This window comes from Aquarana catesbeiana, linkage group LG04 (genome assembly GCF_042186555.1).
Source record: "Aquarana catesbeiana isolate 2022-GZ linkage group LG04, ASM4218655v1, whole genome shotgun sequence".
In the NCBI taxonomy this organism is placed as follows: domain Eukaryota; kingdom Metazoa; phylum Chordata; class Amphibia; order Anura; family Ranidae; genus Aquarana; species Aquarana catesbeiana.
This window is the reverse complement of record NC_133327.1, coordinates 673,013,424-673,026,502: the sequence shown is the minus strand read 5'-3', so window position 1 is coordinate 673,026,502 and position 13,079 is coordinate 673,013,424.

Genomic DNA, 13,079 nt, shown 5'->3' with positions numbered 1-13,079 from the left:
CACAGTTCCCATAACACACCACGCCCCATTCCCCAGAAGACAACGTGGGGAGGAAAAGACTGAACATCACCGTAAAATATATTGGGGTTTTTTTTCAAAATATTCTTTTTTTTGTTTATAGTGCAAAATATAAAACCCGCAGAGGTGATTAAATATCACCAAAAGAAAGCTTTATTTGTGGGGAAAAAAGGGCGTCAATTTTCTTTGTGTACAGCGTTGCAGTGCTGTATCGCAAAAAATGGTCTGATCAGGAAGGGGGGTAAAACCCTCCGGAGCTGAAGTGGTTAAAGTGGAAGTAAACGTCTATCTTTTGCTTTTATCTATAGGTAAGCCTAAGTCCCGGGCGTGCGCAGCGGCTTGATATCCTGGCGACGTCATATGACGTCCAATCAGGCTATTGAAACCACTTTGCCGACGTCATTTTGCTATATGGCGGGCGGCAAGTGGTTAAGGACCGAGCCTCTTTTTGAGATGTGTTGTTTACAACAGTTAAAAACTGTTTTTTTTTTGCTAGAAAATTACTTAGAACCCGCAAACATTATACATTTTTTTTCTAACACCCTAGAGAATAAAATGGCAGTCGTTGCAATATTTTCTGTCACACTGTATTTGCGCAGCGGCCTTACAAGCGCACTTTTTTTGGAAAAAACACACTTTTTAAATAAAAAAAATATAAGACAACAGTAAAGTTATCCCAATTTTTTTTATATTGTGAAAGATAATGTTACGCTGAGTAAATTGATACCCAACATGTCATGTTTCAAAATTGCACCCGCTCGTGGAATGGCAACAAACTTTTTACCCTTAAAAATCTCCATAGGCGACATTTAAAAAATTCTACAGGTTGAATGTTTTAAGTTAGAGATGAGGTCTATGGCTATAATTATTGCTCTCCCTCTACCAGTCGCGGCGATACCTCACATGTGTGGTTTGAACGCCTTTTTCATATGCGGATGCGACTTATGTAAGCATTCGCTTCTGCACACGAGCTCGGCGGGGCGGGGCGCGTTTAAAAAATTTTTTTTTTCTTATTTATTTTACCTTTTATTTTTACACTGTTTTTTTAAAAAAATAAAATGTTGTCACTTTTATTCCTATTACAAGGAATGTAAACATCCCTTGTAATAGAAAAAAAGCATGACAGGACCTCTTAAATATGAGATCTGGGGGGTCAAAAAGACCTCAGATCTCATATTTACACTAAAATGCAATAAAAAATAAATAAAAAATTTATCATTTAAAAAAAAAAAAAAAATGACCCTTTACGAGCTATGGGAGGAAGTAACGTTTTGATGTCGCATCCACCCTGCGTTGCTGTGGAGTTCAGTGGGGGCCATCTTCCCCTCAGTCGTCTCCATGCCCAGCAAGGGTGAAGATCCGATCGCTTCCGCCTCTGCCGATGGGTCCAGTAAGCGGCGGAGGGCACCGGAGCGCAGCGGGGGGGGCCCTCTCCCGCCGCCGGTTAAAAGTGATCTCCCGGCGAATCCGCCACAGAGACCACTATTATCAGAAAGCGGACCGCCAGCCAAAGAAGAGGTTACCGGGGTTATGGCAGCTAGCTGCTGTCAAAAAAAGCAAGGACGTATATCGGCGCGCGGCGGTCTGGAAGTGGTTAAACATTTTTGATCCCATTAAAAAAAAAAAAAACGCTTAAAAACGTTGAAAAACTCACTACAAAGCTACTGGCGTTTTTAGAACGTTATTATAACATCCAGTGTGCAGGAGGGCCTTATAGTCAAACTCACAAAATGCGAACACAGCATAAAAGTACAGACTTATCCTAAGCAAGCTATAACAACCTTCCCAAAACAGGCGAAAACTAAACTCACAGAAGACTTTCCAACAGTTTTGCTCTGTACAGCACCATGAAGAATGGGCCGCGCACGCCGCGGAAAAGCGGGTGTAATTGCCGCACTTCTCAGATGTTTGCAATAAGTAATAAAAACAAACCATTAAGCTAAACCCTCCACTGTCAGGAAGTATAAAACAGTTCTTGAAATTTTGCAGTTACTAAACAAAAGCTTTTCATAAACTCAGTTTCCTGATCTTCAATAAACATTAACATCAAACTGCCACATGGCAATTAGTTGCCCCTTGAAATCAATAAAAAAAAAAAAAAAAAATTATGAAAGAAGCCGTATAGTACAACTATCTCATCGTGACCCCCCCTTCCAGGAAGGTCAAAATGTTCAAGAATATGAAATGTGACTGAACATGATCTAGAGAGGTAAAAGGAAAAAAAAAAATCTGACTTTTTTATTTTATTTTTTATTTTTAGTTTTTATTTATATATAGCATTATCTCCATAGAACTATATAGAGTTATGCCCCGTACACACGAGCGGAATTCTTGGATGGTTTTTCCGACGGAATTCCGCTCAGGCTTGCCTTGCATACACACGGCCACACAAAAGTTCTCGAGACTTTCGACCGTCAAGAACACGGTGACGTACAACACTACGACGAGCCGAGAAAATGAAGTTCAATTCTTCCCAGCATGCGTCAAATTGTTTCCGAGTATGCGTAGGAATTTTGCGCGTCAGAATTGCATACAGACGATCAGGATTTCTGATAGGAGCTTTTTCTGTCGGAAAAAATAGAGAACCTGCTCTCAATCTTTTGCTGGCGGAAATTCCGCCAGCAAAAGTCCGATGGAGCGTACATGCGGTCGGAATTTTCGACCAAAAGCTCACATCGGACTTTTGCTGGCGGAATTTCCGATCGTGTGTACGGGGCATTAGGAGTAGACATTGTGCGATTCGGTTCGTAACGAATAGATTTTCGTACGGATTTGTTAGTGTTCGTACATTCGGATCAATCCGGACACCCAAATAGCTGAAAGAACAAAAATACGAAAATTACGAAATTATAAATAAACAAAATAACGAGCACGCGAAAATACAGACTTACGAACGGACAAACTTACGAAAATACGAAACAGTAAAAGAAAGGAGATGACATCTATAATGAATGATTTGCATTTCGTATTCTCAATCCTTTGTCTGTTCGTAATTTTGTTTCTTCGTGTTCTCGAATTGTTCTTTTGAATGGACAGTGTAATGCCCTGTACACACGGTCGGATTTTCCAACGGGAAATGTTCGATGGGAGCTTGTTGTCAGAAATTCCGACCATGTGTAGGCTCCATTGAACATTTTCCGTCGGAATTTCCGACAAACAAAATTTGAGATCTGGATCTCAAATTTTCTGACAACAAAATCTGTTCCGATGCACAAAGTTCACGCATGCTCAGAATCAAGCTGAAGAGCCGCACTGGCTATTGAACTTCGATTTTCTTGGCTCGTCGTACTACCCTGTTTCCCCAAAAATAAGACCTAGCGTGATTGTCAGTGATGGCTGCAATATAAGCCCTACCCCCCCAAATAAGCCCTACCCTGTTTCCCTGAAAATAAGCCCTACCCTGAAAATAAGACCTACAAGGACTTTAACTAGGGCTTATTTGGGGGGTAGGGCTTATATTGCAGCAATCACCGACAATCACGCTAGGTCTTATTTTCGGGGAAACAGGGTAGTTGTTCGTCACCGCGTTCTTGGCGATCGGAAATTACGACAAGATTTGTGTGACCGTGTGTATGCAAGACAAGTTTGAGCCAACATCCGTCGGAAAAAAAAAAACATGGATTTTGTTGTCGGAATGTGTGATCGTGTGTACGCGGCATTAGTGTATCTGAATATGTATGTTCGTAATTTCGTGTTCTCGAATCGTTCTTTCCAAAGGGCAGTGTATTAGTGATTGATGTATCAAACTTAATATCTTTAGCCAATCAGCTTATCCCCTCTGTGTCTGAGTCACACGGCATTCCTGAATCTTTTTAGATTGAGTTGAGGAGGAGGCGGAGTCCGGTCTGGTGACTGAGGGAGTGGACTGGAGTAAGTACAGGAGGACTTATTAGAAAAGCAAGCATAGGATTATTATTCTTTATTTCCTATGAAAGTACTAATCAACGGAAAAGGCAAATCTCACAAAAGTAACAATTACTAAATTAAGGGCTGTGTACCGAATAAACAAAAATGATTATCTAACAAAATTACAAATTTCGAATCAAAGAAAATTAGGAATTACCAATCGTTTTGTTTCAAAGAAAATATATCTGTTACGAAAATACGAACGAGTCCAAATATGTCTTACGAAATTACGAATCGTTACGAATCAACGGAAACGTAAAGAAACGAAACAAAACTATTTTTTTGTTGTGCACGTGTCTAGTAAGGAGATCTTTAAAGCGGACCTTCGGTCATTTTTTCATCTTTCCGTCTATTAAATCTTCTGCCCTTGTTGTTGTTGTTTTAACTTTGGATAGTAAAACATTTTTTTTTTCTGCCAGTAAATCCCTTATACAGCCCACTTCCTGTTTCTTGTCTGGTCATTAGCCTAAGCTTATGGCATCATGCACAGTTTGCTAGGAAGGGAGGGGGGGGGGGGGGTGAGTCCTAAGAGGGCCAATGAGAGCTGCAGAGCCGGAGGCATGCCTCTGTGTGTCTGTGTAAATCCAGGAAGAGAACAGGCAGCAGCTTCAGCTGCCCACAGTTAAAATGGCCGCAGCCAGACTCAGTGGAGGGAGATTTCTGCAGCATATTTGGCAAGTACAGAATCCCAGTATATATAAAATAATATGCAAAGTGGTCAGAGGGAAGCTTCAGAATTGAAAAGATGGTTTTTATTACAAATTATGTGAGCGGACTGCAGTTCCTCTTTAAGGTTGGCCCCTGTCTCCAAAACAGCTGACAGTCTGATGTTCCTATCAAACACACACACTACAGTAGAGCTTGTTAGGGTGACCTGTAATACAACAAACAATATGTCTCCGAGTTGTGAGACAAACCTCGTGTAGCTCCCACAAAGACAGGCTTCTAGATAGGCGGAGTCATCTCGGTGTTTCTTTATTGGCTCCCCTGTAATCAGTGTAGCAGGCTGTAATTGCTTTGGGCTGTTCTGGGCTTTGCAGGTTGCAGGTTTTGATTGCTTCCCCCTGTTTTCTGGAGGATATCAGAATATAGCGGGTGGGAGGAGGCAGATCAGCTGACTGAATATTTTAGACATGCCAAAAAAATTAGTTAGTTTTTGTTTCATTTGGTTTCTTTTTCTCTGCGGGTCATCCGTTATGATTGAAATTTGTTATTTCAAATAAATACGAAAATGAGAAAATCCGAAAATTTGGAAATCTGAAAATTCGGAAATGCAAAAACTCGGGAACGCAAAAACTCGGAAATGCGAAAATGCAAAAAATCGGAAATCCGAAAATGCAAAGGAATGAAAATCCGAAAATAATGAAAATCCGAAATAATAACTAACTAATAATACCCATTACTAACTATTAAATTATAGGTATTGGAATTTCCTTTCAAATTTGGCTGTTAGTGAACGTAATGAATACAAATCTATCCAAAGTTACGAATCATCCGAAATAACGAATGCCACATCTAAACGAATGGAACTTAAGAAATAAATAGTAATAAAAAGTTTTTATTATTATTTATTATTATTAATTTGTTACGTTCCATTAGTTTAGAGGCAACATTCGTTATTTCGGATAATTCGTAACTTCGGATAAATTCGTAATACCTATAATTTAATAGTTCGTAATAGTTATTATTATTAGTCAGTTACCATTTCAGATTTTGGAATTTTCGGGTTTTCAAATTTTCGGATGTTAGGATTTTCATTCCTTTGAATTTTCGGATTTTCGTTCTCATTTTCAGATTTTTGTATTTTCAAATTTCCGAATTTTCAAATTTCCCAATATTCGAATTTTAGATTTTTGTTCTTTAGAATTTTCCGTATTTTCAAATTTATGAATTTTCATTTTCGGAAAAATCTGTTAAACGGGTTTCCGTTAATTCGGATATTTCTGACTAAACAAATTTGTCAAATTTCATCGAAAAATGAATTCAGAACAAAATGAATTGCACATGTAAGAGCTGTGAAAATATGGAATAGACTCCCTCCAGAGGTGGTTCTGGCCAGCTCAGTAGATTACTTTAAGAAAGGCCTGGATACTTTCCTAAATGTACAGAATACAAATGGGTACGGACATTTATAGGTAAAGTTGATCCAGGGAAAATCCAATTGCCTCTCTGGGATCAGGAAGGAATTTTTTCCCTGCTGTAGCAAATTAGATCATCCTTTTCTGTTTTTTTTTTCGCCTTCCTCTGGATCAACTGTGGGCATAGGATTGGATATATGGGATTGTATGATATTTTTTATTTTATTTTATTTTATTTTTTATGGTTGAACTAGATGGACTTGTGTCTTTTTTCAACCTAACTATGTAACATGTCTAGAATATTTATGTAGCTTCAGCCAATCTCTGGGGAAGGGTGCCCAGAAGGCGGTTGGGGAGTGAATAAATGGTTTGGAGCCTGAGGCAGTCCTGTTCTTGTCCAGGATGAGAAGTTCCCAGCCTGAATGGCTGCTGCCCTTCTGGGCAGCCAAGCTGCAACTTTCGGCTGGCTGCAGGTTGATTGGGAATTTGAGCTGGGAATTTTCTTTGATTTTGTTTTGCATGAGTTGCCCTTCCATGTGCTCCTTGCTGCAAAGGCCAATTATTGGTGAGGGCAGTGGCCATTTGTTTACTGATGAAATATTGGTGAGGGGATGCACTAGACACCTTTGCTGCCATGGTGCTATATGTTGGGTGTCCAGTGCGCCCCTCTGCTGATCCATTATAATGCATGTGCGTCCACTATGGAGGCTCTCAACATTTAGAGTTAGGACTACAGAAAGTACTGGGGTGCTTTGCTCTGTAGCTTACGCATGTATTTGCAAATACATGCAAACGAAACGCTATACTGTTAAACAGGACAATTCGGTTGGTTGCAGACTGGTAGGTAAGTTGAGCTGGGAATTTTCTTTGGTTTTGTTTTGCATGAGTTGCCCTTCCATGTGCTCCTTGCTGCAAAGGCCAGTTATAGGTGAGAGCAGTGGCCATTTGCTTGTTCAGGCTGCAACTTTACCTGTGTTCATCGAGGTCCCAGCTGTGGCAGAGCTGGGGGGTCAGTTTGCTAAAAGTCTTTGGAGCTGATCAAGTGATTTCACTGAGGATCTGGTCTGAAGAGTTCACTGGGAAAATGTCTGACTGATATTGGAAGGAGGTATTCAAGTATCCAGGGACATTGTGAGACCTGAGTGTAGGATCCTGGTGACTGTTTGCTGCTACTATCTCCTGTGCATCAGTACTAGTGCTTGCCTGGCTTGAGACGTTTGGTGTCTCGGTGATGTCCATTTCTCTGGGCCTTTGCTAAAAGGACTATCCTAAGTAGTAGGGACAGAATGTAGAGTGTCATAGTAGGTGAGGTTGAAAAAAGACACAAGTCCATCAAGTCCAACCTATGTGTGTGATTATATGTCAGTATTACATTGTATATCCCTGTATGTTGCGGTCGTTCAGGTGCTTATCTAATCGTTTCTTGAAACTATCAATGCTCCCCGCTGAGACCACCACCTGTGGAAGGGAATTCCACATCCTTGCCGCTCTTACAGTAAAGAACCCTCTACGTAGTTTAAGGTTAAACCTCTTTTCTTCTAATTTTAATGAGTGGCCACGTGTCTCGTTAAATTCCCTTCCCAGAAAAAGTTTTATCCCTATTGTGGGGTCACCAGTACGGTATTTGTATATTGAAATCTTATGCCCTCTCAAGCGTCTCTTCTCCAGAGAGAAAAAGTTCAGTACTCGCAACCTTTCCTCATAACTGACATCCTCCAGACCCTTTATTAGCTTTGTTGCCCTTCTTTGTACTCGCTCCATTTCCAGTACATCCTTCCTGAGGACTGGTGCCCAGAACTTGTAGAGCGGGATAATTATTGTTTTATCTCTGGAGTTGATCCCCTTTTTAATGCCAATATTCTGTTTGCTTTGTTAGCAGCAGCTTGGCATTGCATGCCATTGCTGAGCCTATCATCTACTAGGACCCCCAGGTCCTTTTCCATCCTAGATTCCCCCAGTGTATAGGTTGCATTCATTTTTTTGCCACCCAAATGCATTATTTTACATTTTTCTACATTGAACCTCATTTGCCATGCAGTTGCCCACCCCATTAATTTGTTCAGATCTTTTTGCAAGGTTTCCACATCCTGCAGTCCTCTGATCATTGTTCACCTTTAATGAAGTATCCCACAGCTCCCTAAACCCTATGCAAGTTACCAAGTCTTAGCTGTTCAGGATTTGTCGAATGAGCAATTGAAATGTCCAAATTTCTCCTATTCGACTGCGCTGGACCTCCTGCTACTACAGCTGAAAGTCATTCATTTAGTGGTGGAATCACTACCGCCACTAAAAGAATGACTTCTTGGTCCACATATTGGCTCATTATGCATAATAAAAAGGCCTTCCGGTATCCCAGGTGACGTCATTGACCAATTGTTGTCACAGTACATGGCATGCTATGGTCCAGAGGGGCACATACTCACTGCACCTCCCCTTCCTGGCCAACCTGCAGGCTCAGATAAGGGTCGTTTAAGGATTTTTGGAAGGACCTCATGCTTTTTTTTTTTTTTTTTTGACACGAATGTTATTTTCACAAAGTTTACTGCTTCAGTGTTTTTAGACCTTTTTGTCTGATGTTACTATGGTATACTGAAGTATAATTACAAGCATTTCATAAGTGTCAAAGGCTTTTATTGACAATTACAAGAAGTTTATGCAAAGAGTCAATATTCGAGGTGTTGACCCTTCTTTTTCAAGACCTCTGCAATTCCCCCTGACATGCTGCCAAACTTCTGGGCCACATCCTGACTGATGGCCGCCCATTCTTGTAAAAATCAATGCTTGGATTTTGTCAGAATTTGTGGGGTTTTTTGTGTTCACCCGCCTCTTGAGGATTGACCACAAGTTCTCAATGGGATTAAGGTCTGAGGAGGTAACTGGCCATGGACCCGAAATTTAAAATGTTTTGTTCCCAAGTCACTTAGTTATCACTTGTGCCTTATGGCAAGGTGCTCCATCATGCTGGAAAAGGCATTGTTCATCACCAAACTGTTCTTGGATGAAGTTGCTGTCGGAGGATGTTTTTGTTACATTCTTTATTCGTTTTTCTAGGCATAATTTCGAGTGAGCACCCCACTCCCTTGGCTGAGAAGCAACCCCACACATGAATGGTCTCAGAATGCTTTACTGTTGGCATGACACAGGACTGATGGTAGCGTTCACCTTTTCTTCTCCAGACAAGGTTTTTTCCAGATGCCCCAAACAATCGGAAAGGGGATTCATCAGAGAAAATGACTTTACCCCAGTCCTCAGCAGTCCAATCCCTATCCCTGATGTTTTTCCTGGAGAGAAGTGGCTTCTTTGCTGCCCTTCTGGACACAAGGCCATCCTTCAAAAGTCTCCTCCTCACTGTGCGTGTACAAATGTAACAAAAACGTGCAAACTGAATTAGAAAAAAAGAGTCTCGAAATTCAGTGGGGTTTGGGTGCTATGTTTGTGGGTTCTGTATTTTTGAACTTTTAACCCCTTGCTGACCAGCCGCCGTCATTTTACTGCGGCAGGTCGGCACGATCCCGCAAACCGTTGTAGCTATACGTCGGCTCGTGGGATCAGGACAGCAGGCGCGCGGGGGTGCCGATGCTCGTGGCCAACGGTTGTGATGACTGCCGGCCACGAGGGATTGTGAGCACGAGAGGCGTAAACAGGGAAGTGTGTGTGTAAACACACAAATCCCTGTTCTGTTCTGAGAGGAGTGACAGATCGTGTGTTCCTATTAGCTAGGAACCAAGATCTGCCATCTCCTATAGTCAGTCCCCTCCCCCTTCAGTTAAAAACACGTAGCAGGGAACACAGTTAACCCCTTGATCGCCCCCTAGTGTTAACCCCTTCCCTGCCAGTGACATTTTTACAGTAATCAGCGCATTTTTATAGCTCTGATCGCTGTATAAATGGCAATGGTCCCAAAAATGTGTCAAAAGTGTCCGATGTGTCCGCCATAATGTCGCAGTCCCGATAAAATTCACCATTACTAGTAAAAAAAAAAAAATAATAATAATAATAAAAATGCTATAAATCTATCACCTATTTTGTAAACGCTATAACTTTTGTGCAAACCAATCAATATACACTTATTGTGATTTTTTTTTACCAAAAATATGAAGAATGCATATCGGCATAAACTGAGAAAAAATTTGCTTTCTTTTTTAAAAAAAAAATTGGGGATATTTATTATAAAAAAGCACAAAATATTGCTTTTTTTTCAAAATTGTCGCTTTTTTTTGTTTATAGCGCAAAAAATAAAAAACACAGAGCCGATCAAATACCACCAAAACAAAAATTTCAATTTGTGGGGAAAAAAGGACATCAATTTTGTTTGGGTGCAGTGTTGCACGACCGCGCAATTGTCAGTTAAAGCGACGCAGTGCCGAATCGCAAAAAAAAAATGGCCCGGTCATTCAGCAGCCAAATCTTCCGGGGCGGAAGTGGTTAATGAACATCCAGAGAACTAAACTTGGCTCGGTTCGCTCATCACTAGTGCTGAACAACAACCAAACAGATGGCAAGGATTTTGGGCTGATCATTAATTTCGGGTTGGTCATTGCTATCATGGCCGATATAGAACACAGTCCTAGAGGAGCTATCGTAAAGAGTAGAAATGAAAAAGAAAAAAAAAAAAAAAAAAATACCCTGCGCTACCCCACCAGCTGCTATACCAAATTCATTAATATAAGCCTACCAGCTACCTTTGAGAAAGTCCATGGGGCAATATGCGTCAGGGAGAAGGGGCTGTATTATATCATCATACCGGAAAGACTGAGAAGGATTTTATCTAGCCGTTTTAGGATGATCTGGCAATACTCTGAGGGCATTATATTATACGATTTTATTTATTTTTTTTTTTTTATAGCCTTAGGACAAAAGGATCCTGGCAAAAAAAATCAGAACGTCGTCCAGCTTATATTTGGAAGCGTAACGTTTGCCTGTGCTATTTGTGATGTTTCTCCTTCAGCTTGTGGAAATCTTTCTAAAAGGAACTCAATCAGCAGATAAGAGACAGGAAAAGGAAAGGAAAAGAGATAATCTGCACTGGCCTGTACAGAATGTAATATCATTACACAACCTGTGATAAGGAGTAGAAGTCATGCTTTGTCCCCTGGACATCCCCCAAAGCAGTTGCACCTTTTGCAAGCTCTACAGTTGCAACACGAGCCAGGATGAAGATTCCTGAACAGATTTAAAATGTTATCCACATAAAATGTATAAACTTATATAACTTTAGAATTGGGCCAAAAGTAGTTGCTTAATCAGTTAAAAGGAAAAAAAAAAAGAAAGTATTTTCAAAAGGGAAGTTGTGGGAGGTCAGGGTTGTGAAACCAATTCCAGCAAAATGATGGCCACAAAAGAGCACAGTTGCATTGCTAGCAATGCAACATACAGTATTTTATCTAGGGCCACTCAGGGCTTTTTTTCTCAGAGAATAGGTGCAGGAACTCAACCATGCCAGCCACACACACATACCTGCCAAATGGCATCAAATAGTGCATACAACCCCCTCCCCTCCACTGCCCTCATCTTCTCCCCCCTCTTTAAAAGCTCCACCATCTGTCACATTTTCTACCTTTGTTGCAATATTAAGCTGAAGCACCTATCCAGCTGTAGTACCTCCCAGCATACTATACTATACTAGTCGCTTGCAAGGGAGATCATGCAGTAGGAGCATCAAAAACTGGTCACCAGGGGAAAAAAATGGAGACCACAGAGGGTGCAGCCTACCACACATCCTCTCCTGCCCATGACTGCTCTGAACCCTGGGCACCTGTTCTGTATCTCCCTTGTGTCTGTCCGTCACTCAGTGGGATCTGCGCAGGAGATCTGACCTGTGGGAGCTCCTGGGAGATAAGCTATCACTTGTAAACACAGAAGCTGGACTTCAGTGTTACCAAGTGATAGTGGTGAGCAGGGAGCAGAAGACCTGAGCCAGAGGTGGTGGAACTGAGTTTCCCCCTAGTTCCTGCTGAAAAAAAGCCCTGGGGCCGCTACATGATAGGGCTGTTTTGGTAGCATCTTCAAATAAAAAATTCTGCCTGCTCATGTACACTGTGATGACCCTGGTTTTTAGGACCTACCTTAAAGAAAGCCAGCAATTGCACCATTTCAGTACTATGTTATATAAAGGTGACTGCCATAGCTCCATATGTTGGTAGAATTTATGCCCCCAAGGCGTGGGAGCCGTGCTGTGGCTGCTGCTGAGGCTGGAGGAAAAGCAAGTTGGGCATATCTAATGGCACACACTGTGCTGGGAAAGACATCCTTCACATGCCTTTGGAGTGTTAAAATTGGTGTCGAGCAGTGGCGACCCTTCCATATGGGGCACAGGGGCGCTGGTCCCCCTAATCCATGCACCCAACCCCCAATCTCCACGCAGGGCGCCGGACGCATAGATTTCAACGTGGGTTTTTTTTTTTTTAAGCACGTGATTAGAGATGGAGGCGCTTATTGGCTTCGAAAAGGGTGGGCTCGGAGCGCAGTGAGCCCACCCACTTGTGTGACATTAGCAAATTAATATTTGTTTATGTCTTCCTGCTTCTCCTCCCGGAGTTTTAGGATGTGTCTCAGGACCCCGTCTCCTATTCGGATGGAAGGAGAAGCATCCAGCCACCCGGGCAGCAGCAGTCTCTACTAGGAGCCCTACCCTAGATTCAGCAGTGTACTGCCACCTCGTCCTTCTCCCCGCACCTCCAACGCAGTGTAAGGTAAGGCTGTGGATCACGTGGGGAAGGAGTGATGGCTTAAGTGCGAGTGCCGCCTATCAAACCCGGGGGTGTAGTGCCAGTGGATCGCTGCTGTGATCGATCAAGAGCCGCCACTGGTGTCAAGGTGAAGTTGGATGATGTGTGACTTGTTTTTGCGGTATCAACCAGCTTATTACTGGTAAAAAACTAAAACTCGCACCAATGGAGAACTATATATAGTGCAAAATTATAATTGATAAAGACCATAACAGCTGTTGCAAAGGTACTAGACCTTAAAAAGGGATGTATAAGTCTTAACAGCGCTCATGGAAAAAGTCTAACATAATAAAGTGCAAAGTGGATGTCCTTGACGGCCTGAAGGAGGGGCGAAACGCGTTGACGCATT